At 42.7% G+C, this 27,852-nt stretch overlaps 1 protein-coding gene across 1 annotated transcript in view; it reads right to left on the reverse strand.

Annotated features, from left to right (window-relative positions):
• The window catches only part of VANGL2 (VANGL planar cell polarity protein 2), a 55,255-nt gene extending 27,681 nt beyond the window's left edge, over positions 1 to 27,574 (reverse strand). Inside the window, exon 1 of the mRNA XM_033925055.1 lies at positions 27,258 to 27,574. The gene's annotated coding sequence lies outside the window, so the exon portion shown is untranslated. The remainder of the gene's footprint in view (positions 1 to 27,257) is intronic.
• Positions 27,575 to 27,852: the final 278 nt, after the last annotated feature.

The raw sequence follows: 27,852 nt of genomic DNA on the forward strand, positions 1-27,852 counted from the left end.
ACTGTTTATGGCACATGGATCTAACACACTAGCTCTACAGCTGGCTGGTCAGTCAAATATTCTTCACAGCAAAGTAGGCCCCTGTGTTCCCCGCAGCACACTAAACATAGCAGTCACGGCTTGAGGCATCTGGAAGTGTGCAGACATCAACACGATGATGTCCGCGTACCGTAAAGGCTCTCCAGATGGGCCCTGAGCTGCCAGTGGGAAGACGCGCAGACAGAAGGAAAGGCGCCGGCTGATTGCCTACAGGATATGCCTCTCGCCACGAAAGGCACGTTCTGTAGGCAGTCAGCCAGCACTGGCACCTCTCCTCCTCCCCAGCATCTCGTGGCACACCTGAAATTTTACACATAAGAACATAAGAATGGCCACTGCTGGGTCAGACCAGCGTTCCGTCGTGGCCAGCGGTAGCTCCCAGGTCAAAGACCAGTGCTCTAAATGAGTCCAGCCTCACCTGCTTACGTTCCAGTTGAGCAGGAACTTGTCCAACTTTGTCTTGAATCCCTGGAGGGTGTTTTCCCCTATAACAGACTCCGGAAGAGTGTTCTAGTTGTAATCCAGGAGTAGCAAAGAACAGCAGGAAATTCAATTACCAGAAAGAAAGATCTAGCAGAGCGCCAAAAGCACTTAACACTGAATAGTCAAAGAGGCAATGCGTGATGAGTCGATTTGTTTGCAACTCAACGGGTGTCCTTTTCCAAAATATTGCTATCCATACCCAAAGCAAGTACAGAGGCCACAGTTTCTTTTAATAATTGCCACAGACACAAAATGAGATATGCACAGACACTCCCTTTGAAACTAGGTGCAAAAATGGATGGGGATGGGGTGGGGAGAAGCCCCCCAGGCTGTGCACCAAAGTGGGCAGTTGTAGATCTAGTCTGTTATAGAGCCTACTACCAAGAACCAGTTTATAAACAAAAAAGGCTTCAGCCAACAGTGAGTCGTGTTATAAGAACCCAGCAATGCAACAGAAGGTCAACTGATAAACTACAACCCAAATTTAGTATCTTGAACCAGGCGTGTCTCATTACCACCCAGGGTAGTCTTTATTCCCTGCACCGTTTGATGCAATGAGATGGGAAAGATAGAAAGGCTTGAGGATGGCCTTTATTCCCTGCACTGTGTAATACAGTGAGATAGAAGGGATGGAAATGCCTGGGGATGTTTTTTATTCCCTGATACGTCAAGATGATAATTCTTCTCTCTTTTTCCACTGTTTTCAGGATATCCTTAACAAATACACATTAACTTTGCACATATTCATTAAGGGTAGCCTGATCTGGTACGGTCATTGAAATCTGGGAGTGGATACTATTGACCAATGCAATCTACAGTAATTGAGTCTGACCACTCCACAAAATTTTATCACCTTGACCATCACCTATGAACCTTCCCTTCTCTCCCCTCCAAGATGTCTCCTGCTCCCACCCTCACCAACCTCATCACATAATGCTCCTTTAGAGCTCTCTTTTTTTCTATTGAACTTCATTGCTGAGTCAGGATTTCTTAGACTGCATTTTTTTTTTTTTTTAATTCTCCATCCTCAGGGTGTCCACTCTGCTCCAGGTCTTAGCGTCGACTTTAAAACTAGACCAATGTTTTCTCACTCACAAAGATATGAAACAGAAGCACCCTGGAGACCAACCTCTTTCTTCCCCTTACCATTTGCCATCAATCACTTGACCAATTTCTAAGCCAGTCCACTAGCTTGGGCAAGCTCATTGCCACCCGGGCTGCTCTATTTCAGAGCCTCCAGTATCGAACCTTTCCAAAAAAACCAAGGACACCACACCTCTCTGTCCCATTTATGAAATCAATCAAACTTGCATAAGGTGACGAGGGAGGGAGGGGAGACAGCGCTAGGAGAATGGTTATTTCCCTGCACCACAGGACAAAAGCAGATTAATTCACTTTATTGCACGCTCCTCTCCTTCACCCTTCAGCTCAGTCAACAGATTCAAACCACTCGCTTGACTTTCCAAAAGTCGCAGAGGATATTATGAAGGGATTCTGGGGGTTTGTTTTCATTTTCATGCACAAATGGAAGAATCACGCGGAAAGAAGGGTAATGGGTTATTCCAGTCACTGCCATTAATCAACATGAATGGAAGTCATAAATAAACATCACCGCGCATCTGTTCCGTTCCACCCCTCCCTCTCCCCCCACACAAAAGAGCGTATATCCCAAATCCAACAGCAGAACCGATGCACAGCAGCACTCAGATACACAGGAAGAGCGGAGGGCAGAGACGGAGAAAGAGGAACATCCTCGATACCCTAAGGAGCAGCAGCTGCTACCTCAGCATCGGAACAGCATTCAGACATTCATCATCTACTTCCAGTAATGACCTTAACCGTAGCAAGGAATACGACCTGCCCCTTACACACACACAGCAAACCACAAAGTTTCAAGTTTTATTTACAAATCCGATTCTAAGCATTGCACATCAATAAAAGTGGGAGACACGATTATGCATACGATAAACTCATAGAGGCCCATAAATAGACTAACTCAAAAACGTAAGGAAAAGGGGGAGGGACTACAATATTTCTAGCAAAGAGAGACATTTCTGTATACCCAGGCTAGTGGTAACCGAAAAACATCAAGAACAAAATCCCAACCTTTCTCCATTATGTGCTTCACACACACACACACTAAATATAATTCTGTCCAACCATGGAAGCCGGATGCACCTTCCAGACAAACTCAAGTGAAGCGGAGGGGGGTCAGACAGTTGCAATTCACCAGAGAGAAGTCTGGAAGACAGACTACCCAAACCTCTGAGGCAGGCCAAAGAAATATCCTTCTCTCCATGGATAGGACTCGGCAGGCTCACTAGAGATCATGACCTTTCAACCCGGTATACAGAAAGAGGCGATATTCCAAAGTTGATAGCTCTGAAAGCCATCAATTCAAAGGACACGTCACCCTGTACATAGCTGGGTGGAGATGGTATTTCTGGAAAGTTCAATAAAATGCGTCAAGGCTTTCCCAGCACAACCCAGTGAAAAAAAAGGGGGCAATCGCCCAAGTGAACCTGCATCTTCAAAACCATCTCTTTCCTCTCAACTAAGCATTTTCTAATCTCTGAAAGCCTCTTTAACATTTCACTATGTCTGAATAAAGAATAAACCTGCTTTCTGTCTACAAACTTTAAATTCTAAAACAAACTTTTATTTTTTTCATTAAGAGTATAGTTGAATTTAACCGGTACCGAAAAAGGAGAGGTAGGTGCTCAGGGACTCTCTCCCCCTCCCCAAACAGGACAGATCAACTCTCCAGGACAGGCTGATAACAAAACTCCCCCGATAACCTGAATTTACTTACTGTTTAGAAACTGATAGGAGACCGATGCCACCTGTGCCTCGTCTCATCTGAAGGGGCCTGGGAGGTCTCAAAATCCGATGGACTCCAACAGATCTGGTGTCCAGAGTTGGAGCCTACCCGAGAAGCCAACGATGCCTTTTGTGACCTTTCAACCACCTTGTTTTCGAGGCCCAGATACAGAATTGCACCATGCTGCCAAACCGCTTCCATCCCATATCATCTGAGCGCCAAGCATCGTAAGATTCATCGTTAGAAAGTAGTCTAAGGTCATTAAACCTCAGTCATCCATAAAACAAGCAGGCTGAGTGATAATTTCGTACAGAAAGCTCACAAAGCTCCTAATGAAGTATCCCAAAGGGACAAATGGAAAGATACTGACCCCCCCCCTCCCTTGCCATCCATCTCCTTACTGTGAGCATCTGCCTTTGCGAGGAAATGAAGTGGCAAGTGATTCAGCCACACACCTTGTGTGGCACCCTTCAGGCCCGCCTCCCTAAGTAGTCTGCAGCGAATGAACATGCGAGGAGGACCACATGGCTGCAGCTGCTCCGGGCAAGGTTCCAGATGTTATTAAAGAGATAAAGGGCAAAGCTGCAAGAACCGCTGAAAGATATTTCACAGTGGATGGCCACAAGGCAAGCGCGTTAGTGTGCTGTCTCGGCTCTGGACTACAATGTTCAGACGTCCACACTGGGAAGGACAAAACAAACAAACACAATGTTTCCCATCCACTTTGAATTTTGCATTTTAAGGAAGAGAAAGTTGACCCAGGAAAGCAAGGGACTGAAATACTGACTGGTGTGATGCCTGCTTCCCATGTGCATTTCCCATATCCAACGTTGACAGATACTTTGTTTTTTCTAATTCTACCCAATTACCTGGAAAAAAACAGCCCAATGTACGAGGGGCTGCTGAGAAGTTCTCAGCCCAGCTGACTTCATTTGGGACAGTCTCCATTGAGGGTTATATGCTTAGTCCCAGCTGACAAAAGGGCCAACTGTCCCTACCAGTATTCCCTCCAAGGTACAGCATACACAACCACACACAATGTGGCTATGCATCATTCCTGAATCTGCTGCAGGAGAAGTGTAGGAGTCTCGGCCACTGGAAATACTGCTCGGTGAATTCAAATGAAGCCACAACCGCGTTCTTAAGTACGAGTCGTACTTAAGTCAGGTTTCTGTAACTCAGGGATTGCTGGTACCTCATCTATAAAGACAAAGAGATGTTACACCTGGTTGTAATCCCCAACACTACCACCAACCCTCACGTATGTACTTGTGCATCTATCGGATGCAAAATAAATCTATTTAGCAAGGGCATCCAATTAATAGCGTTAGCCTGCAGTCAGACAGTTAAGAAGCAGATGTTAGGGTGTGATTATGGCTCTTAAAGTTTAAAATTCTGCTTCCATATGGTCTTTTCCTGCCAGGATTAAGGGAGACATTAATTTCCATTTCATTTTGTAAATGAACACATAATTACACTTATGTTTTATGTGGCTTCAGAACTCACCCCCCCATTCCCCTAGTCCCAAGGGTGCAGTCACAAATGAAATTTTCAGGTCACAGACTGCATGTGAAAAAAATTCTACACAATAAAAACAGAAAAAAAAAGTCTGTGCAAGCAGCTGAAAGCAACTCAAATTTCATACCTACCACCCTAATTTCATTCTTACACGATAATGCAAAGTTCTCTTCCAAAATCATAAACTATAGAGAGAGTTGCGAGTTCAAATCCTACATCTAGTCTCTCAAACCTGCGCTCTGCGGAAAGGCAGCTCGCTCTTGCATGCTTTGGTATGCCAACTATGACTGGATGAGAACAAAACCCATCACACATGGCTCTCCTCCACACAGTAAACTCTTTAGGCAGCCCGGTTAAGAAGAAAAAGCTGTCGCTCAGATCATTCCTCCCAGGGATGGTTGCAAGTAGGCATTTGCCCTGTGGGACCAGGAAGTGACGGCAGAGGGAAAGCGGAGGCCGGTGCAAGCAGCAGCTAGGAGATGCTGCTCGCTGCCAGTGAAGATTTGAAAAGGTACGCGGGGTCACGCAGTGGAGTATGGGAGGGCATGCATGCTGGTGAAGGAGTACGAGGAGGGTGAACGCACCGAGAAAGAGTACCGGGGGGTGGAGAGGCACAACAATGCCAGGCACCACCACTCCAGGCACTTCCTTCCCTTGCTACGCCACTTAATGGGGCAAAAAATTTCTGTACATAACTAAGTTGGCTAATGAGCCAATTAGCTCCAATAATTAGCTGCTAATTGGCAGCCATTTGTCATTTACATTACAGTACATTACATTGGTGTCTTTTATTCCACCAATACCTTGCGGTTCTAGGCGGATTACAAAAAGAGGAGATGCTGGTCATGTTCTGAAGATTACAAGATAGCTATTTGGTTGGAACGTTTAGGGTCTGGAGATAGATTGAGGTAATCGGTCCTGAACAACATGGTTTTTATTTCTCTTCTGAAAGTTTGGTAGTTTGGTGCTGAGGTCAGCAAATTGGAGAGGTGGCTGTCTAGTTTTGCTGCTTGTGTGGCGAGTAGCCCATCGTGCATTTTCTTTTGCTGTATTCCTTTTAATTGGAGGGGGTGAGTGAAGGGTGTCTGTGTTTTCCTTGGTCTGGATGAGTTGTTCCGAATTAGGCGATTGGTTCATTTAGGGCTCTGAAAAGCGTACAGTAGAATCTGAAAAGTATTCATGCTTGTACTGGGACCCAGTGTGTGTCTAGGTAGGTGGCGGTGATGTGGTCATATTTCTTCAGTGAGTAGATCAGTCTAAGGGCTGTGTTGTGCACTGTTTGTAGTTGTTTTATCATGGTGGTGGGGAGGATGTTGCAGTAGTCTAGGAGTCCTAATATTAGGGCCTGGACCATGAGTCTGAATTGTGTTTTATTGAAGTATTTTCGGATATGTCTTAGGTTGCGCATGACTGCGAAGGCTTTTGTCGATTTGTAGTTGCGTGGTACAGCCCCTGTCTAGCATCACCCCTAGTAGTTTTAGGTGGGGTTGTAAGGAGTACGAGATGGAATTTATTTCTAAATTTGTTATGGTTGGGGCTTTGGTGTTTTCGAGAAGTAGGATTTTTGTTTTGTCTGGGTTTAGCTTTAGTTTGTGGTCTTTCATCTACTGTGTTACTGTTTCTAATGCTTTGTGTAGCGAGTCTTTGTGCACACTTCTCGCTAAGCACTATTATATAAAGATTTGCACGCAAATCTTATAGCACACAACTCAAAAGAGGTGTGGCCATGGATGGGTCAGGGGCATTCCCCAAACGTGCACGCAACATTACTGAATACTGGGGATGTGCACCCAACTTATGTGCCGAGATTTTCACCAAGTTTCAGTTGATATAAAATCAATCACACCTAAAGTTGGGTGCGAACCCCAGAACCATTTGCTATTCTACAAAAGGGCACCGATCCCAGAACACTTGTTATATAATACCATTTACTTAATCTAGTCCCTAATGTGCGACAATATAAAAAGCACATTTCTTGAGCAGTTCATCTACATTTTGTTGTTGCTGTATTATTTTTATGCATAAAAATATGTTACTCTTGGAAAGGAACCTCAAGAAAGAGTATTAGGTTCTTTTAAACCAGGAGGCAGATTTTAGGAAGGTCGTACAAACTACGTCCAGGTTAAGGCGTAGCAATTTCCTTTAGTATTTTAGAACAGGACCTGCTAACGTGCAGCCTGCACTAAAATCGCTCTATAGTGTGTCCTCACCTTCAGGACTGCGCCCAGTTCTGGTCGCCATATCTCAAACAAAAGGTTCAAAGAAGAGCGACCAAGATGATAAAGGGGATGGAACTCCTCTCATATGAGGAAAGACTAAAGAGGTTGGAGCTCTTCAGCTTAGAAAAGAGACGGCTGAGATGGGAAATGATTGACGTCTACAAAATCCTGAGTGGAATAGAACGGGTACAAGTGGATCATTTTTCACCCTTTTCAAAAAAAGTATAAAATCCAAGGGACACTCAATGAAATTACATGGGAATACTTTTAAAACAAATAAAGGAAATATTTGTTACTCAAAGAATAACTAAGCTCTGGAACTCATTGCCAGAGGATGTGGTTACAGCGGTTAGCATAGGTTTGGCCAAGTTCCTGGAAGAAAAGCCCTGGAATTGTTAGCATGGGATGTTGCTACTATTTCGGATTCTGGAATCTTGCTATTCTTTGGGATTCTGTATGGAATGTTGCTACTATTTGGATTTCTGCCAGGTACTTGTGACCAGGATTGATCACTGTTAGAAAAAGGAAATTGGGCTATATAGAGAATGTTCTAAATATGATGAGAAGATCCATTTTGCAAGGTCAGAATTGCAAAAAAAAATAAATACATGTATCAGAACATACGTTTTTCCTAAAATGACTAACATATATGGGTATCTCTGTTTTTCCAAAAATCTCAATGAACAAAGAGGGGAAGGAAAGGACATATTAAAAAAAAAGTCACTGGGGGATTATGGGGACAACCATCTCTAATCCCTCCTATGGAGCACTATACAAAATTGAAAACTTTCCCGGGAGCAGGTGTAAATTCCAATTTCAAAGCATGTATTCCTCTTCTGAAATATGAAATGCATGAGTTCAGGATTGCACAAAGCATGCCCAGACCATGTCCCTTTGCCAAAGGCATGTGTTTGAGCTTTGGACACATACATCGTGGCTTTACGCTTGAAAATACTTGTTTATACACATTCAGAACATTAACAGGGATTTGAAAATGATCACCTAAATATATACTATATGTAACAAACTTAGGAGAAATATGGCATATCCCTATTCTGAAATGAAAAGGATAGAATCTGAGTGGCGTGGTTTCTAAACGGTTGTGGTATTTTCTAGATATGAAGTCACTGAGTTAATGGCCATCACTGTCACCCTCCTGCCCTCCCCCCACTCTGTCTCCTCCAGTTCTCATGGGCTGCAGACACAGTTACTAATAATTATTGATTATAATCAATCATCATTTTGCAGTGTGGCACACCAGCATTACTGCATACTAGTTGCATTGCCAGAGGTTGTGGTAAGAGCGGATAGCGTAGCTGGTTTTAAGGTTTGGACAAGTTCCTGGAGGAAAAATCATCTGTTATTGCTTGCCTTGGATCGGTGGCATGGAACCTTGCTACGCCTTGGGTTTTGGCCAGGTACTGGTGACCTGAATTGGCCAATGTTAGGATGGGCTACTGAGCTTGATGGACCATTGGTCTGACCCAGTAAGGCTATTCTTATGTTATGTTCCTATTCATTTGGGTTTCCTGCTCCTTCAGAACCAGTCTCTATTGGGCAGTATTGCCCAGGATTCCCCCCCCCCCTCCACAATTCTTAGAATATCCCTACCCTACATGCTTCCCTTATGGATCGTCCACCATGGGGCGAGCCCCTATCACTCTAGAACCCTGCATAGGTGGACTCTGCAGCTGGCCAGCAGGAGTCAGCATTGTGCAAGAGAGTAAGTGGCACACCCTCCCATTTCTAGGCGGAGACTATACACCCAAGCAACTGCAGCAATCTTGTTATACACACTGTCCCAAGCAAGAGGAGCCAGGCCTAGGAATCCAATCCAAGTCTTCTACTCAGCCTTGAATCTGCATCGAAAAGCCCACTTTTTAAAGCAAAGATAAGACTTCCCACCACTACCACAACCTCACTAAAATTATTTTTTTTTAAGTTGCGAAACAGCCTCATTAAGTAACTCATCACAGATGCAAACTTGATTGAAGATTAATTTACATGTGCAGTGCTGAATCCAAGCTGAAAAAAATTCCTCCTGGGTTAAAAAGAAAAAATGAACGCTATGCTGTAGCGCTATGAAGCACCTCTGCTTATCATCCTCCCCAGGGCGCACTTTCCTGGAGTTAAGCTCACTGCGTTCAAATGATTGAGTTTTCTGTATTCGCTCTGGGCCCGTGACAGCTTAATAACAGGGAGGGTACAGGAAGAAGAGACTCTGGCCACAATTAAGGTAACTCGCTTCTTCCATAAGCAGCCAAAACCACACCTGAAACTACTAGACTGATCTCATCTCCTAAAGAACCCCAGGAGGGCCTGTACTGGTTCCAGCCTGCTTCTCTCTGCCCCTCAGCCATACACAGCATGCTATTCCTAACTCCTGTGCCAGAGTCATAGAGAGACACACAAGAGCCAGAAAGCAATTCCTGCAGCAGGAAACGTTTCATTCCTAACGTTTTAGGCGCTCTAGACGAAAAACTTAACACACACAACCATTTTGTCTATCTGTATTATATTCAAATGTGCATGCAAGGAAAACGGTGTCTGGAAAAAAATGGGACCCCCTTACATAGTTTCAAAATACTTTGCAATTGTTTTAAAACACATTAATATAATGGGGACTTTCTTAATTTGTGTTCGAATCGTCCTCTTCAATCTGGACACATTCACAAAGTCTTCAAGCTCAATGAATTCTGGAGTTTCATTAAGAGTTCAACTAACTGTTTTGCAAGCTCGATGCGCTGGAACTCCATCCTGTTAAGAAATGAAGCGCTCAGAAATGTCTCAAATTTTGGGCCGAACTTTTGACTACTATAGGATGTTTTTGGGTTATTTGGGGTCCCGTTTTTTTTTTCCCAGATAACTTGTACTAAGTAAGCATTCTTTCTTAGAGATACAAAATGGAAGATCTCCTTTGTTCATCAAACATGTCAGGAGGAACTCACAGAGTTTACCAAGTCTCACCAGCCAAATCCAGAAAGATGCACCTTCAATTTTGGGTGGGAAGGCACCAGCGCCCACACCATATATGTGCAGTGGGATTCTGCCAAAGGCCTCTTAAAGAGACAGTATAGCAGTGTCTCAAACTTTTTTAGCTCCGGCACACTAAACAGAGCAAATGTTTTTCATGGTACATTATAAGTGAAATTATAAATTTACAAAACAAAATTAACCCCCTTCCTTTTATAAAAACATAGCGCGGTTCTTAGTACCGGCCGGCAGCGGTAACAGCTCCGACGCTTTTAGGAATTCTATGAGTGTTGGAGCTGTTACGACCGCAGCCAGCACCAAAAACCACACTACGGTTTTGTAAAAGAGGGGTAAATTAGAGAGTTATTTATTTAAAGTTCTTTAAACTATGTATGGATAACGATGAAACTAAAGTAGAGAGAATAGAATTGCTAATCAATGCGATGGATGTGCTTGTTTTTAAGTGCAAATTAACTCAAAAGGCAGCTCGATAGTTGACATGCAAACACACACTTCATTATCCACCAACTGCAGTCGTTCTCTTTTTTTCAATTTAATTTCTCTCAGAGCTGAACATCCAAGTTCGCAAAGATAAGGAGATCCAAAAGGTAACAAAGCCTTGATTGCTTTGTTGCTCAAGTTAGGATAACGACTGCATTAAAACAAAACAAAACAAAAAATCCTAAAATTACTTGCCGTTAGTTTTCAAGGACCAATCACGTCAAAGAATGATGCTTGTCTGGGCGGTTGTATCCTTACGCACGCAGGTGCTCAAAACATTGACAGACTCTTGCGTATGTGACATACATGTCATCTATTCTAGTGTAAACTTATGAAGGAAATTTTTTATAATAAAGTAAAATTCTGGAATCTCTCATTGCACACTCGGAATCTCTTCAAGGCACTGGCACTAGAAAAGGTTCAAAGAAGAGCAACCAAAATGATAAAGGTTAGGGCTCTTCAGCTTGGAAGAGGCGGCTGAGGGGAGATAGGATTGAAGTTTCAAGTTTCAAGTTTCAAGTTTACCTTTATTTGATGAATCGCTTATCAAGATATCTAAGCGATGTACAGTTAAAAAACCATCAGAGTGTGGTAATACAATTTAGGTTACAAGGTCACTTAAAAGACAGACATACATTTAATATACTAAATTCATTTTTAGGACAAACGAAGATTGACAAACAAGAAAGGGTGGGAAGGGAGGGGAGAAATTACAATCTTATTATTTGTTAGAGTTTGACATCAAAGGATAAAAACAAATTAGGTAATAATGGGTTAAGAGAAAAAAGAAAGAAGAATACAGAAATCTAAAAGGACGGTGTTTTATAGGTCAAAAGCGTCCTGGAATAAATATGTTTTCAAGTTTTTCTTAAATACTACAAGGTCGGTTTCATTTTTAATAAAATTTGGGAGGGCATTCCATAATGTGGGAGCTTTTACTGAAAAAATGTCATTGCGTCTAGTACCTATGATTCTTAGTGATGGGACTGAAAGCAAATTAGATGAAGAAGATCTTAGAGAACGAGCAGAATTATGTGGGACAATCATTTTTGAGATAAATTGAGGTTCATTGGTGCTTAATGTTTTATAGACTAAAAATAATATTTTAAAGGTAATTCGATGGGTTATGGGCAGCCAGTGTAATTTAATTAGTAAAGGTGAAACGTGGTCAAATTTCTTTGCATTAAATATTAATTTAACTGCTGTATTTTGGATAATTTGGAGACGTCTATTTTCTTTTTGGGTTATGTTAATAAGAAGCGCGTTACAATAGTCCAGTTTAGAAATGATGAGAGAGTGAATTAAGATATTGAGAGATTTAGTTTCCAAGAAAGTAGAGATCGAGCGTAGAAGCCGTAATCTGTAAAAACAGGTTTTAACTATTGCGCTGATATGGTCATGAAAGGATAAATCAACATCGATTATTACACCGAGGATTTTCAATTTGGATACTGATTCTAATGGAATATTGTCAAGTTTGAATGGTATTTTTTGAAGTATGTCTCCCTTCCAAGTAAAAAGCATGGTTTTTGTTTTTTGAGTGTTTAAAGCTAATTTGTTATTGTTTAGTCTACAAAATCCTGAGTGGAGTAGAACGGATACAAGTGGATCGATTTTTCACTCTGTCAAAAATTACAAAGACAAGGAGACACTCGATGAAGTTACAGAGAAATACTTTTAAAACCAATAGGAGGAAATATTTTTTCACTCAAGAGAATAGTTAAGCTCTGGAACCAAAGGTTGTGGTAAAAGTGGATAGCGTAGCTGGTTTTAAGAAAGGTTTGGACAAATTCCTGGAGGAAAAGTCCATAGTCTGTTATTAAGACATGGGGGAAGCCTCTGCTAGCCCTGGATTGATAGCACAGAATGTTGCTACACTTTGGGGCTCTGGAATGTTGCTACCTTTTGGTTTTTGGCCAGGTACTAGGGACCTGGATTGGCCACAAGAGAACGGGCTACTGGGCTTGGTGGACCATCGCTCTGACCCAGTAAGGCTAGTCTTATGTTCTTATGACACTGCTGTATAGCATCTGCACCATGCTGTGTCCAATGACATCACCCAGGTGTGAAAATGACATGGCCTGCTTGTTCTCGGAGAAAATTATATTCACTGATGGAAGGGTCTTTCAAAACAATCAAACTGAATGAACATAGACAAAAGTTTGTGCCTTTTGGCAATGGTGCAGCAAAGATGATTTACTACATTTTTAATCAACATAAACTAATAAATGAAATCAGCAAAAACAAAAAGTTGCCCCAGACAGGAAGACTTTCTGTACCTGTTAAAACAATATTCTTATTTTTCTCTTCATAAAAATTAAATATTTCTTTCTCTATGGACCTTCAGGCTGTCCCAGTATTGCAACTCTTATGTTCTTATGTATAAATTAACCTGATTATTTCCCCTATTCTTTTGGCTTCTAGCTCAGCCTCTACTGGGCTATGGGGGTCAAAAAGCTATCACCTGCAACAACCCAAAAAGGTGTTGCCCCTTATTTTCTGTTGTCTCGACTTAATCCTGCCACTACACAAGGATTACAAAGCAAACCACAGTGTAGACCATGAGTTTGGCCCCTAGGTGCTTCCGCCATTTCTCTAAGGGGCTTTTAATACAGTATATGAAGCACAATCCTGGATCCAGGCCCTCCGTGTGGCATTGCAAATCACTTGCACATGGTCCAGCCCAAATGACATGTTGGCTTAAGAATAAGTTAATGAAAAACATTTATTGTTAATATTCCAGACTAGTTCACTGCCCTCCAAGACCAGAGCTACTCCCCCCAACCCCCTGTTGTCAAGAATACAGCGCTGTTAGGCAGTCAGAAGGTGAGTGGATTCGATGGACCTCTTGAGTTTCTTTCAACCTAACCAAGCGTGAAACTGATCTGGCAGCATATCAATAGAAAGAGTCACATGTGTGCTATTTACTAATGCAGGAAGAGCAGAAGAGGAAACTCCTGGGGAGAAGTTTACAAAAACAAGAGGGAGGGTCTAGCTAAGGCACAAAGACAACTTCCATTTCAAACAAACTGGAAAAATAAATCCAACTCAAAAACACAGACGTTACTGAAACTGAAGACATTAAAAGGCAGAAACAAACCAAATTACATCAGAGCTAGGGGAGGACCTATACAATGAACATTAAACGTGCTCATCAGGTTGCTTTCATCTGTCCTGTTTCCTTAAAGCCACAGCGGCCAAATGAAAGGCACGTGTCTTTCGAAAGCTCATTGATATATCAAGATATTCTTTGATCACCCACTGATCATCATTTCAACACGTCCAAGAAAACAAGTTGACCGTACAGTGTTATTTCTTGGGTTTGACCTCTTCTTTCTATCCTCCAGTGTTGACCGTAACATTAACTTGTCTTTCAGAAAATAATCATGAATTTTGCTGCTAAGGTGACCCCAGAAAAGGTTCAACAGAGCATATCCTCCATCTTGGGCAAAGTGCTTCATAAAGCTGGCCAGATAAATAAAATATAACAGGGATTCTACAAGAAGCCGGTGGCTCTCAAATTACTAATCCAGAAGTACCATCTTAAATGCATCTAAAAAGGAGGCTTCGCCAGTTTTGGCTCAAAAATTCACATGCAACATTTAATTTTTTTAAAAGGGCGAGCAAAAACAGATAAATTTTACCGAAGTATCACAACCTACATACCGGATCTGCAAGTTCAACTTGTGGCTTAACAATTTTCCTTCTCACTTGATCACAAGAGTTTCTCATTTACGCAGAGTTACTGCAGAACCTGTTCATTAGGACTAATTAGATAGTCTTCGAGTTTCCATCTTAGGACCAACAGGGACCCCTTTGGAAAACATTCTTGTTGAAACACAGACCATGTTGGGTCCAAAGTTCCCAAGAGATCGGGTCCTACATATTTTTAATGTGGATTATCAAGTTGATTTTACAATAAAGTCCATATCAAGAACATCAACTCTCCACAGCATTTTTTGTTGTTGTTTAACAGTTTTGCTATCATGTATTCAGAATATCCAAAAGCCCAGTAATGGTCACCCCTAGGTTATGTAAAGCGGTGCTTCCCAAACTACACAGTGTTGTGTCTATGTGTGATTTTTTTTTCCAGGTGTAAACATGGAAAAATCAAATAAAAACAAGCTTAAGTTGCACCAAGGTGTTAATTGAGCACCCACTTTCTATTTATTTGTGCTGATTTGAGAATACTACACAAAACATAAATTTCAGAGTGGTGTGCAATAATGCAACAGCAAATTGAATCGGTTCATAGACAATTGCGTGCAAGACAATAGCGCGCGGACAACTTAGCGCAAGACAAGTGAGCGCTAGTCAAATGAGCGTGAAGACAAGCGCAAGACAACCTAGCGCAAGACATTTGAGCGCTAGACAATTGAGCGCAAATTATTTTCTGTAATGTGCACGAGTGGGACAATTGAGCGCAAACGCAGAGTCAAGGGAACCATACTGACAACGTGGTGACATGATCACGTGTTAACGTGCTGAACGTGCACGTGGCCTTCGTTCGCCGGGCGACATCTAGAGGCACGCTGAATTTTCATTGCGCTGAGTTATCATTGCGCTCAATTGTCTCGCACTCAGTTATCATTGCGCTCGATTGTCTTATGCTGAGTTATCGTTGCGCTCAATTGTCTCACGCGCTATTGTCTTTGCGCTGAGTTGTCTTCGCGTTTTTGTCTGTGCGCTATTGTCTTGTGCGCAAGAGTAGAGAAGACAAAACAGACCCAGAGAACAGCATCCCATTGGAGGTCCATGGGCCAGACTACTAGACCCAGTGCCAACAAAACATCAGAGGTGGTATCCTACAGACTCAGGAAATACAGCTCTACAGACTAGGGAGCAACTCATGTATAGAACAGAACCAGTGTATATGGAAACAATCCTAGTAAGGGGAGAACAACTCCTGGAACACCACACTATCTGCTTCACTGAGCCCAGGATCAGCATACCTCAGGGCTGACAAACGCTCCCCATCCAAACGTTTGAAAGTAATCACATGTGACTGCCACAAGGGTCACCAGAACAAGGAGTTATCAATAAGCAAGGCTAGATTGTTTCAAAGCGAGAGCTGCCTAGATCCCTCCATCCTCCAGGGCACACCCAAGCGCCCATCCAGCCACACCAGTGCACTAGCATGGAGAAAACAAGGTAGCCCAGCAAATCAGGTGGCAAAAACTTGGTAGCCAGCCCCTGTAAAGGAACAGGTCCAGCAACCCCAAGCTCCTGCTGAAGCCAGCAAAGATTCTCTACTAATGTCAACCTAAAGAACCAATAGGACCCCAGATGCAGCAGATAGGCTTGAAGATACAGCTGGCAATCAGGAAAGTAGACACCCTGCCTTAGATTAAGTGCCTTAAACTTAAACAGAACAATATGAGGTAGGCTGCCCTCCCACAAACACTGCACCAAAAGATACTCAAAGCCTACATCAGAACATGCAAGGAGAAGGAAGGAGATGCATACCAAGACCATATTACACCTTAGGAGCAATTATCATTTGTTGTTTATTTAAAGCTTCTATACTGCTAACTAATGACTATGAAGTCAATTCAGAGTGGTTTACATGAGCAGCTTTGATGGAAATAAGGACATTAACTTCAGTAACGATGGTACAATATACGAACTCTAGTCAAGGAGTAACACAACACTGCTGGAGTTATGATAAAATTCATTCTAATGTTATCAAGCCGCCCTCATCACGACAGCCGGAGAAGCATCCACTGAACTAATGGTTGCTTAACTTTCTGCAAATAACTTCTGAGCATTGAGTTGAGTTTACCTCAGCCCGAACCCTCCCCAAAAAAACAGCACACTTAAGTACTTTAACTCAGAGGGGACTCACTTAAGAGCACATGACTCCAACTGGAACAGGGGAGGGGAGGTTGAAACATCAAGAAGCATGATTTCTGTTTTATCCCAATTAATACAATACCCTGAAAAACACAGAGAATTGATTTATGATAGTGACAAGCTCAAGGAGAGACTCGTGGCTGAGTAAGATAAGAAAATACCATCTGCAAATTTAAACTCCTGATCATTTACTCTGCTACAAATAAGCATTTTTTAAAACTTTCTTGTAGGTCTTCTTAGCCTCTTTTTTAAAATTGTCACTTTTGTCTTATGTTTAATGTTACTCAAATTATGTTTATAACTTCTTTAATAAATAATATTTAAAAAGCCAGCTTAGCTTTAGGCCCTTAAACCCAAACTTTAACGGGTTAGGGTGCTACAAAGTAGCCTAATGATTCACGTTGACAGTGATGAAACACCTTATTATGTTGTGAGCCTATATCAGTGTAGGAAATCTTTAATTAGTCTAATAGGAGTTGGAGGTACCATAAATTAAGGAGTCGAAGTCAAAGGTTTTGTCTATCGACTCCACAGCAATGAATAAACTAGGAGCAAAGTTGGTTAATCCGGAACAAGAGTGGTCTAGACCAGGGGTAGGCAATGCCGGTCCTCGAAAGCCAGGTCAGGTTTTCAGGATCTCCACCATGAATACGTATGAGATGGATTTGCATGCACTGCCTCCTTGAGATGCAAATCTATCTCATTCATATTTATTGTGGCTATCCTGAAAACCTGACCTAGCTCCGGCTCTTGAGGACCGGAATTGCCTACCCCTGGTCTAGACCAAGCCAAAAGAGGTGAAGATTAGGTTTCTCCCCAGTTGACTTCAGAGGTTGGACCGGTTTTAAATGAGCTATAACTACATGGTTTCCAAAGTGAACCTAAAAATGTATTGGTTTCGGCTCACCCACAGCCATTACCACTCTGGCTCTTTGGTTGTCTTCTGTGGTCAAAGTTCTCCCATTAAACAGCTGTGCAAATTACTAAATGCATTTAAAAGGAGACCATAAAACTCAACCTTAAAAGCATATGAAGTCTGGAAGAGAACTGGATTATCTTGAGATGCATAATGTGTTGCATTGTTTCCAAGGAGACATTGCTGGCATCCTTGCTGGATAAGATTCAGTCCCTGTTTAGTAAGGGTAGGAATGCTCTGGTCCTCCAGTTTGACTGAAGTTGTACTTTTGATTTGGTAGACCATGGAATCCTTCTGACATGTTTGGATCAACTTAGGACTATCAGGCTGGGTTCTTGGGTGGTCTGGGGGACTTTTCAATGACTAGGTTCTACTGGGTCAGTATGAAGAGCTGCCTTTCCCAGGAATGGATCTTTGTGGGGTGCCTCAAGGCTCCCAGTTGTCTCCACTCCTGTTTAATGTCTTATCTTTTTTCACTGGAAAAGAGGCTGAATGATTCTGGGTTTACATCATACAGTTATGCCGATGATATTAAGCTGGTACTTCCTATACCTGCCTTAGCCTCCATGGAGGCTGTACGAGTTCAAAAGGAACTGGAAAATGTGGCGTCACAATACCAGCTCTGGTTATCAGAGGCTGAAACTCTTCACACTATTCAATACTGTTCTCCCAGGGGAGCTCAGAACGCTTTACATGAGTTTATTAAGGTAGCCCGGTGGGCTCACAATTTATCTAATGTACCTGGGGCAATGGGAGGATGAAGTAACTTGCCCAGAGTCACAAGGAGCAGCGTGGGTTTGAACCCACAACCCCAGGGTGCTGAGGCTGGAGCTTTAAGCACTGCGCCACACTCTCCCCTTAGCTTCCTTTGATGAATTCCCTCCTGTTAAACCCATACCAGCAATTTTCTGAGTGGTACAGGGTGGAGTCATCATTTATATGGTTAAATATTGATATTCAGCCCTTAAACTGCCTACATTTTAACCAGACTGCATAAAACATAACCATCTAAGTGAAACCGGAAAGATGGCACCAGGTGCTAAAAATGACATTTAACTGTATAAAGAACATCCAGGTATTCAATGCTGATGCCCGGAACGGCCTAGCATTGAATATCCAGATTTTAGGGTGGTTTTTCTTCAAGAAAATTGTGCTGTTTTCTGTTGATTAATTTAAGTATTTATGTTTGGATATGCGGGATATAAGTGTTTTAAATAAATAAATAAACAAAACATGACTTCCACGGTTTCAAAATGGGTTAAAACAGTTATTCCCTGAATGAATAAATAAGTAAAGGAACCTGAAACTGTTTCTTGAATTTTTACGACCCTTAAATCCTAAAGGTTTTCTTTTCCCATTAACAATGCAGAGCTCTCTTTCCTAATTAATCATCAAGGTACTTTTTATTCACAGAAGAAAGCAGCAGCATTACAATGTCCCACACGGCCCTGGCACGAAAAAATGCAGCTTCATGCATGGGGCAAGCCTCCCCTCATCTTAGAAAATCTAGACGTCACTCCACACGCGATGAATTACACTGGTACAACAAGATGCGCAAATCACTGTTTGGGCCTGGCGGCCTACCTGCCAGCACCACTCCTGGAGCAGACATGTTGAGGCTGCTAATTAAATCAAGACCCTCCTGCCTCCTGGGAAAAGCAATGGAGATCCTCAGGGACTCCAAGGGTCCTCAGGAGAGCTCCCGCACACAAAGCATGCAGCCAAGAGGCCTCTCCACAGCGGGGGCTTTTCAAGTGGGTATTTAGATCAATCCTCACTCTACTGGAGACCAGCTAGAGAGGCATCTGTTGAGGTATTATCTCAATGTACACCTCCAAAAGTTTGCTGAAAGAGAAACAAAGAGCTTGCAGGCAACAAAGAAAAAAAGTGAGTTGCTTGACAAAGAAGGGAAAAAAGTCAAAAGAACTTAAGAAGCCTGTTCAGAAGTGCCAACAGTGATTTCATATCTGGATTTACACATCCTGTTTTCTCTCTTCATCTTAAAGTCACAGCCACAGTATTACTATATCTGGGCACAGTATGGGGGATTCAGTCCTTCTAAGCTCTGCTGTTTCCACCATCAGAAACATTCAGACAAATTTTTCCCCATCCCCGCAGGAACTCATTTTCCCATCGAGTTCTTTTCCTGATCCTGCCCCATTCATAGAAACATAGAAGATGACGGCAGATAAGGGCCATAGCCCATCAGGTCTGCTCACTCTACTGACCCACCCCCAAGTCTACTATCCTAGGGATACCATCTGCACAAGCCTCAAACACTTTAAAATCATAAGTGGTTAAGGCAGAGCTTATAGGAATGGGACAGGGAAATTGAGTTCCTGCGGGGTCAGGCCCTGTGTTTTGTGCTGGGTCTTCAGGGCTTCATTCACCTGTAGCTGGGTTACCATGGCCCTAGGAGGGTCATTAGATTCAGACAAGGGTCCCAGTAGAGGCGCTCATGTTTAGACATCCTGAAGTATTTTTAGTTAAGTGTCACTCAGAGAATCCAAACATTTCCGTTTTCAGCAATTAGCTTCTCCCACTGACTCTTCCTTGTGACCTTGGGCAACTTTAGACTATATATCCTTGAAGAAGGAATTAATTGTATCTCTGAATATACATCACAGCAAGTTCAGGTTTGGAAAAAGGTGAGGAATATATTCTTGCAGTTTTGTACTCGTGAACTAATTGGGCAGCATCCCCCATTGAAGAGGGAGGAAATGGGGCAAACGCTGAGCACTGCCATTATGAAAATAGTCTTCATTTCAATCCGCTAACTGAGCCTTCCACCCCCAGCTGAGATGCTTCAGAGACAGCGCCTTGGAAGTCTATGGCTGTTGGAGCAGCACAGAGCTTTCAGCGCACCGGCCAGTGCTAAAAACCTCTTGCGCAGTTTTGTCAAAGGAGGAGTAAATGTCAGGCAGTTGTAAACTTGCACCAATTGAAACCAAAATCGTAATTCTAGCTACTTTTACTGTCAATCCAGTGTCAAATTCCAGCCAAATTCAGTGGTTTTCAAGAATACATGTGGCGGGGTGGATGCCCCAGGCAACAGGTGAAACACATCTAAGTGCAAAACAGCCACAGAAGGCTCCGACCTAACGCCAGGTCATTCAGGATTCTTTCCACCCCAGATCCATATGAACTTCTTCACTGCAACAAGGGGAGCTGCAAAAGACACTGGACCAACTCTACAAAGGATGCTAGAAACTAGGCACTAAAAATTTGGACACTAAACCAGTATTCTACGATAACTGCCCAAGTCATTAGAGAATACTAGCTTACGGTAAGTCAATAACTCATCGGGGAAGACGGGATATAAAACAACAACTTGAATGAATAAATAAATAAATAAAAGATTACAATTGGTTCAAAATACAGCGGCTCATCTTGCTGTTGGTAAGGTGGTTACGGACTACGTTACTCTGATTTTGGCCGAGCTTCATTGGTTGCAAATTTCACGAAGAATTACGTTTAAAACGATGTGAAAATGAGTGTTCCAAACTGCATCTTTCTGATTACGTTGAAACAGTATTTTTCTCAACCTTTACTTCATTCTTCACAGTGCTTACTTACTGTTGCAACTTCCGGCACTGTCACAGATTAAATTGGTATCTGCCAGAAACAAAGCTTTCCGATATGCTGGTCCTATGTTATGGAATTCCTCGGCTTGAAATGACCGAGATTTCCAGCTAGGTTCGCTTTTGTAAAGCGGTGAAAACTTGGCTTTTTACAAACTCATTCAACCGATGTGTGTGTGTGGCGCAGTGGTTAAAGCTCCAGCCTCAGCACCCCTCAAACCCACACTGCTCCTTGTGACCCTGGGAAAGTCACTTAATCCCCCCCATTGCCCCAGGTACATTAGGTAGATTGTGAGCCCGCCGGGACAGACAGGGAAAAATGCTTGAAATCGTTCTGAGCTCCCCTGGACTGAAATAAATTGCTACTGGCATTGGCGATCATTGTTTTTATTTTGAATTGTTGTATGTGATGTAATAATACAGCATATGTTAATTTTATTGTAAACTGCTTTGATACTTGTTGAGCATAGTACAAGATGACTGGAGGGTGGACAACATTGCACCAGCTTTTAAAAAGGGTTCCAGACCGGTGAGTCTGATGTCAGTGCCGGGTAAAATGATAGAGACTATTATAAAGACCAAATTTCAGAACATATACGTAAGAGCTGAAAACAATTTGCAGAAGTTTAAGAGCAGTTTAAAGTGTTTTCTCTTCAAGGATGCATATAATTGTTACTAAAGGGTTTTTTTTTAATTTTCCCTCCTCCTATTGTGTTTACCTCTAAAATTTGTAGTTCTGCCCTTTTTCCTATTGTTTTTAAAATTAGTGTTTGTTTGTTTAGCCCAAGTTTATCTAACAATTTAATACATACATGTCTAATAATGTACATAAGTCTGTCTTTCTGTATTTTTTAAATTTTGTTCAACGCTTTGTACTGTTGGATAAGCGTTTAATCAAATATTTTAGATAAAGGTAAGCATGGATTAATGAGAGAAAGCCAACATGGATTTAGTCAAGGGAAATCTTGCCTCACCAATCTACTGCATTTCTTTAAAGAGGGAATAAACCTGTGGATAAAGGAGAACAGGTTGTTATCGTGTATTTGGATTTCAAAAGGACGTTGTGAGACTGGGCATCAAAATGGCAGATGACGTTTAATGTGAGCAAGTGTAACGTAATGCATGTAGGAAAGAGGAACCCAAACTATAGGTATGTGATGATGCAGGGTTCCAAAATTGGGAGGTCACCATCCAGGAAAAGGATCTAGATGTCATCATTGAGGATACACTGAAAACCTCGGCTCAGTGTGCGGTGAATAGAATGTTAGGAATTATCAGGAAAGGAATGGAAAACAAAGATGAAAATGTTATAATACCCTTGTATTGCTCTATGATACGGCCAAACCTCGAATACCGTGTCCAGTTCTGGTCACCATATCTCAAAAAGATAAAGTGGAGTTAGAAAAAGTACAGAGAAGGGCAACAAAAATTACAAAAGGGATGGGACAACTTCCCTATGAGGAAAGGCTAAAGCAGCTAGGGCTCTTCAGGTTGGAGAAGACAGCTCAGGGGTGGTATGACATAGAGGTCTATAAAATAATGAGTGGAGTGGAAAGGGTAGATGTGAATCGCTTGTTCACTCTTTCCAAAAATACTAGGACTAGGAGGCATCTGATGAAGCTAAGTAAAACTAACTAAATGACAGATTTAAAACAAACCAAAGAAAAATATTTCTTCACACAACGTGTAATTAAACTCTGGAATTAATTGCCGGAGAATGTGGTGAAATCAGTTAGCAAAAAAAAAAAAAAAAAGGTTTGGATAATTTCCTAAAACAAAAGTCCATAAGCCATTATTAAGATGGACTTGGAAAATCCTCTGTTTATTCCTAGGATAAGAAGCATAAAATCTGTTTTACTTCTTGGGATCTTGCAAGGTACTTGTGACTTGGATTGGCCACTGTTGGAAACAAGATACTGGGCTCCATGGACCTTTGATCTGTCCTAGTGCAGCTATTCTTATGTTCTTATGTGAGCCAAGTATAGGACAATCAGGCCATTGTGACATCACTGCTGTGGTTGGCTCTTAGGCATTGGTGGAATGAGGCATTATGACATCACAATCTGAATGTTGCTACTCTTTGGGTTTCTGCCAGGTACTTGGGACCTGGGTTGGCCACTGTTGGAAACAGGATACTTCGGTCTGTCCCAGTATGACAATTCTTATGTCCTTATGAATAAATCAAATCAACAAACGTCTAAAATTAGGTGCAATCACTTTTGCCAAGCCAGCATGGTTTCTGTAAAGGAAGATCATGCCAAACAAACCTACTGCATTTCTTTGAGGGGATAAGCGAACAACTGGACAAAGGTGACCCTATAGACATCGTATATCAACGAAATGGTAATATCGCTGTAAATGTACAGTCTCTTCTTCTGTTAACCGCACAGAACTTCCATGGTAATGCGGTATACAAGAATAAAGTTATTATTATTATTATTATTATTGTTATTATATCTGGATTTCCAAAAAGCCTTCAACAAGGTACCCCATGAGCGCCTACTAAAGAAGCTGTGGAGCCACTGGGTGGAAGGGGACGTGCACAGATGGGTCAAAAATTGGCTGGCAGACAGGAAGCAGAGGATAGGAGTAAAGGACACTACTCTGACTGGAAAGGGGTCACGAGTGGTGTCCCACAGGGGTCTGTGCTGGGACTGTTGCTGTTCAATATATTCATTAATGACCTGGAAACAGGGACGAAGTGCGAAGTTATAAAATTTGCGGACGACACAAAACTCTCCAGTAGGATCAGAACTGTTGAGGAATGCAAAGATCTACAAAGTTACCTGAACAAGCAGAGTGAGTGGGCAAAAAGATGACAGATGAGCTTCAATGTAGAGAAATGTAAAGTCTTGCACATAGGGAAAGGGAACCCGATGTACAGCTAAACGATGGGAGGGAGGGTACTGGGGGAAGGCAACCTCGAAAAAGACTTGGAGGGATTGGTCGATACAACGATGAAGCCAGCGGCACAAATGTGCAGTGGCCTCAAAAAAGACGAACAGAACGAAGGAAGTTATCCTGCCGCTGTATTGAGCGATGGTGCGCCTGCATCTGGAGTACTGCATCCAATACTGGTCGCCGCACCTTAAGAAGGATATGGCGATACTCGAGAGGGTCTAGAGAAACGCAACAAAGATGATTAAGGGCATGGCAAACCTTGCATATACTGAAAGGCTAGAGAAGCTGGGGCTCTTTACCCTGGAAAAGCGGAGACTTAGAGGGGACTTATAAAATCATGAAAGAAATAGAGAAGGTGGAGAGGGACAGATTCTTCAGGCTAGCGGAGACATCGAAAACAAGAGGGCATTTGGAAAAACTGAAAGGAGACAGATTCAAGATGAATGCTAGGAAGTTCTTCTTCAGTCAAGAGGGTGGTGGACACCTGGAATGTGGTGATAGGGCAGTGTACAATATTGGGTTTCAAAAAGGGATTGGATGACTTCCTGAAGGAGAAGGGGATTACAGGGTATAGATAGAAGGTTAGGGCATAAACAATTTAGGTGGTGGAGAACTTACAGGTCATGGACCTGGGGGGGCCTCTGCGGGAGCGGACTGCTGGGCACGATGGACCCCTGGTCTGACCCGACAGAGGCAATGCTTATGTTCTTATGATATCAACATGTTGGAGAAGAGATTGTATACAACAGAGCCATTTTTAAATACCTCTGTGGTATAAATACAGGAGTCTTGTGGAACCATTTGCAGTTCTACAGTCCCCATTCTATCTAGCTAGTAAATTTATTCCCTAGGAGGGGAGTCTCTTTCAACTGAAAAGAAGTTCTGGAATGAGGGAGCACAGGATGAAGGTGAAAGGAGACAGGAGTAACGTAAGGAAATATTTCTTTACAGAAAGGGTGGTGGATGCATGAAATGTCCTTTCAGTGGAGATGAAGACTGGATCTAAATTCAAGAAAGCTTGGGAGAAGCCCAGGGAATCTCTGGAAGAGAAGGGATGCTAGAGATTAGTACATGGTGTGGTTGGGTGGACTGGATAAGTCTTATCTTTCTCTGTTTCTATGTAACAGCACTCCGCACCAGGGTTTGTCTCATACTAATCAGCTGTTTTGCCATCTTGAGATTCTAATGAAATGTAAACCAGAGCCAGACAAGATGCCTGACAGCACGAACAAGGGAAAGGAGAGAGAGAGACAGGTGCCTCTGTCAGAAGCTGGCTAATCCATCAGAGCTGTGCTGGCTGTCCTCCTCTCTTTGATTTCAACAAATCCTGGGATGAAACATAGAGAAACCTCAAACAATGGGGAGGGAGGGACAAAGTCAGACAATGAACACAGTCGGTCAGTGATACCTCAGGAGAAAGAGGCTTTACCCACCCTCAGGCCCCATGTTACTTTGAACAAGGAAGATCTGACCTCGAAAAAGCCTTTGCAACATCCTAAGAATTAGCTCAGTTTGTGTGTTGAAAAACATTCCACTTCCAAACTCAGCCCCAGAATTAAAGGGGGCGGGGAGGGGGGGGAAGACAGACAGAGATAACTGGGATCTAGGAAGTGAGGTGGACAGTGAGAAGAGGGACAAATACAGTCCTCAACTGGCAGCAGATTCTCCGAGTTCCAGGTCTTACTGTCATTTTCAAAAGCAACTGAAGACACATTTGTTCGCAAATTAATCAATTTTCTTTAGTTTGGATTATTTGTTAAATTTTGTGAACCACATCGAACTTATCAGTATAGAAATGACTTGTTCTGTTCTCTTTCTTTGTCAAACACAGAAATGGCTGGTTAGCTCTTTGAAGAAGGAATTTACAAGCTCCGAGGCATCTCTGGTTTTGTTTAAGCTACCAAGATTAACTTTGAAAACCCGATTGCTCGCATCATTCTCACTTTTTATCCCTTCTATGCTCCATCCAGCACATGAAGATTTTCCCACAAAACTTTACAAACAGTTCCTTCTTTTCGGATCATTTGCTTTCGTTCAATTAAAAAAAAAAAAAAAAAAAAAAGAGTCCACTTTTGGTGCAACTCTACCAATATTTTGGAACACCGCTGACTGTAAAATTGGAGACATCGCTGACAAATTTCCAAGCAGGCATCTATGACCTTTAGACTTGATTAAAGGTACTTTAGCTCTGAGATGCAAAGGTGGCTCTGGCCTAGAGGAATTGCTGAGAACGTTCTGTCACTTTACTTTCTAGTTATTTTGTGACGGAGTTCTCACCTCTCTTTTTTCTAGTTTTCCTTTTTTTAAATGTTGGACTGCGAAAGGCAGTACATCAAATTCAAATACACAATAGATGTTCTCAGGTTGTCCTGCCCTTGTTACCTGGAACTCTGGCTGCCCCTAACTACATTCCTTGTTCTCACACGCCAGGATTTCCCATATATCACATGCACATTTATTAGAGAACAATATGGAGCCCAATAACTATATTTGTGATATGTGGCTGAATTGCAGAAATTTCGCCCAAGGCTTCCTATTGCTAGATACAATGAAAGCCTTATGGGACTTCACCCAATCTTTAATAAATCTGACTTTTTTCCCCTGGATGAAGCATTACAGAATATGGAGCAGCTTCAAAATTGCAGGACCAGAACGACCCAGCTCACACCAACACCCAAACAAGCAGCTCACACCAACACCCAAACAAGAGAAAAGGTTCTTAACAACTTGGTAGCAACTCTTTGGGGCTCACACACTACTGGAGGGGAGAGAGATAAGTCTGTAAAATGTGGCCCATTTTTCCAGCAGACTCTAACATCTGTCCATCCATCCCGTTTTCCCAACATCAACAGCCTCCAGCCATCCCTGGACTCAGGAAAGGTGTCAGACACAAAATTCAATTCACCTCCCACCCCACAACGGAAAAGATGCAAAAAGAAGAAGAGGATATTGACAATTTTAATAAGAGTACATTCGTGCCCAAACCAAACAAGCCCAACTCAAATGTTTTATAGACAAATTAGAAAGACAGAAAGCTGGAGACCACAGGAATCAATGGCCTCCCCTTTTTAACTGTGCTGTTGATTATTTGGAAACCTCCATGTTCAAAAACAAACAAACCTGTTTATCCAGGCTGGTTTCCACTCCACCCCGATCCTTCCATCTTCCCTCCCTCCCTCCCCCCCTTTGCTCTCCCCACCCTCCCATCCCAACCCCAGCCGGCTGACCGCCTCTGCAGGAAAGCCCCGGGCTTTGCAGGCCTCTTTTGTCTGGATTAGACCAACCTAAAATTAAAAAATACAGACAACCGACCCACAGACACATCATTCAGCTATCTCCCCATCCGGTTTCCCCGTGCAACCACCCGCCACCTCCTGCACAAGCCAAAACAGAAAAATACGAACCCCCCCCCCCCCCCCTTCCCAGGCTATATCTTAGAGATCAAAGCTCACCAGCTGCTTCTCAGGAAAGTTGAAGCCAGTCCCCATCCAGCCGTGATCCAAGCCTCCAGCCCTTCTGCTCAGGGAAGGGGGGAAAGCAGCCGGGCAGGGGGGCTGCAAAGAGAGAGCTCTCAGCTTCCTGCGGTTCTCCCCCCAAAATTGCATGAAAATTCCAGCTGGCATGGGGGGATTCCCCTCCCCTGCACCTTTCCTGAGAGGGGAACCTCGGTCTTCACCTGTGCAAAATGCCTGCCGGCTGCCTTTTATTCAGAAACGAGCATTTCCCTGTGTCTTTCCGTGTGGGAACACCACTCCAGCACCATGCAACACCCTGGGGCTCTTCCAGGCACTGGCTCCCCTCCCTCCTCCTTCCCATTGTCTCCCAGCTCACATTTCACCCGTAGTTTGCTCCTCTCTCTCTCTCTCTTTTGATGTGTGATGGTATTAAAGGGACCCAGAGAAAGAGAGGAATGCCAAACTGCCCCCTCCCCTCCCCCCCCCACACACACACAGTACACCTGGGATTCTTCAATTTCCAGGCTGACTTCTACGGTGGGTTTTGAACCTGGAAAGTCAATGCTGGGCCATGTCCAACATCTGGCATTGA

The sequence above is a fragment of the Geotrypetes seraphini genome, chromosome 16, assembly GCF_902459505.1.
Source record: "Geotrypetes seraphini chromosome 16, aGeoSer1.1, whole genome shotgun sequence".
Taxonomy (NCBI): domain Eukaryota; kingdom Metazoa; phylum Chordata; class Amphibia; order Gymnophiona; family Dermophiidae; genus Geotrypetes; species Geotrypetes seraphini.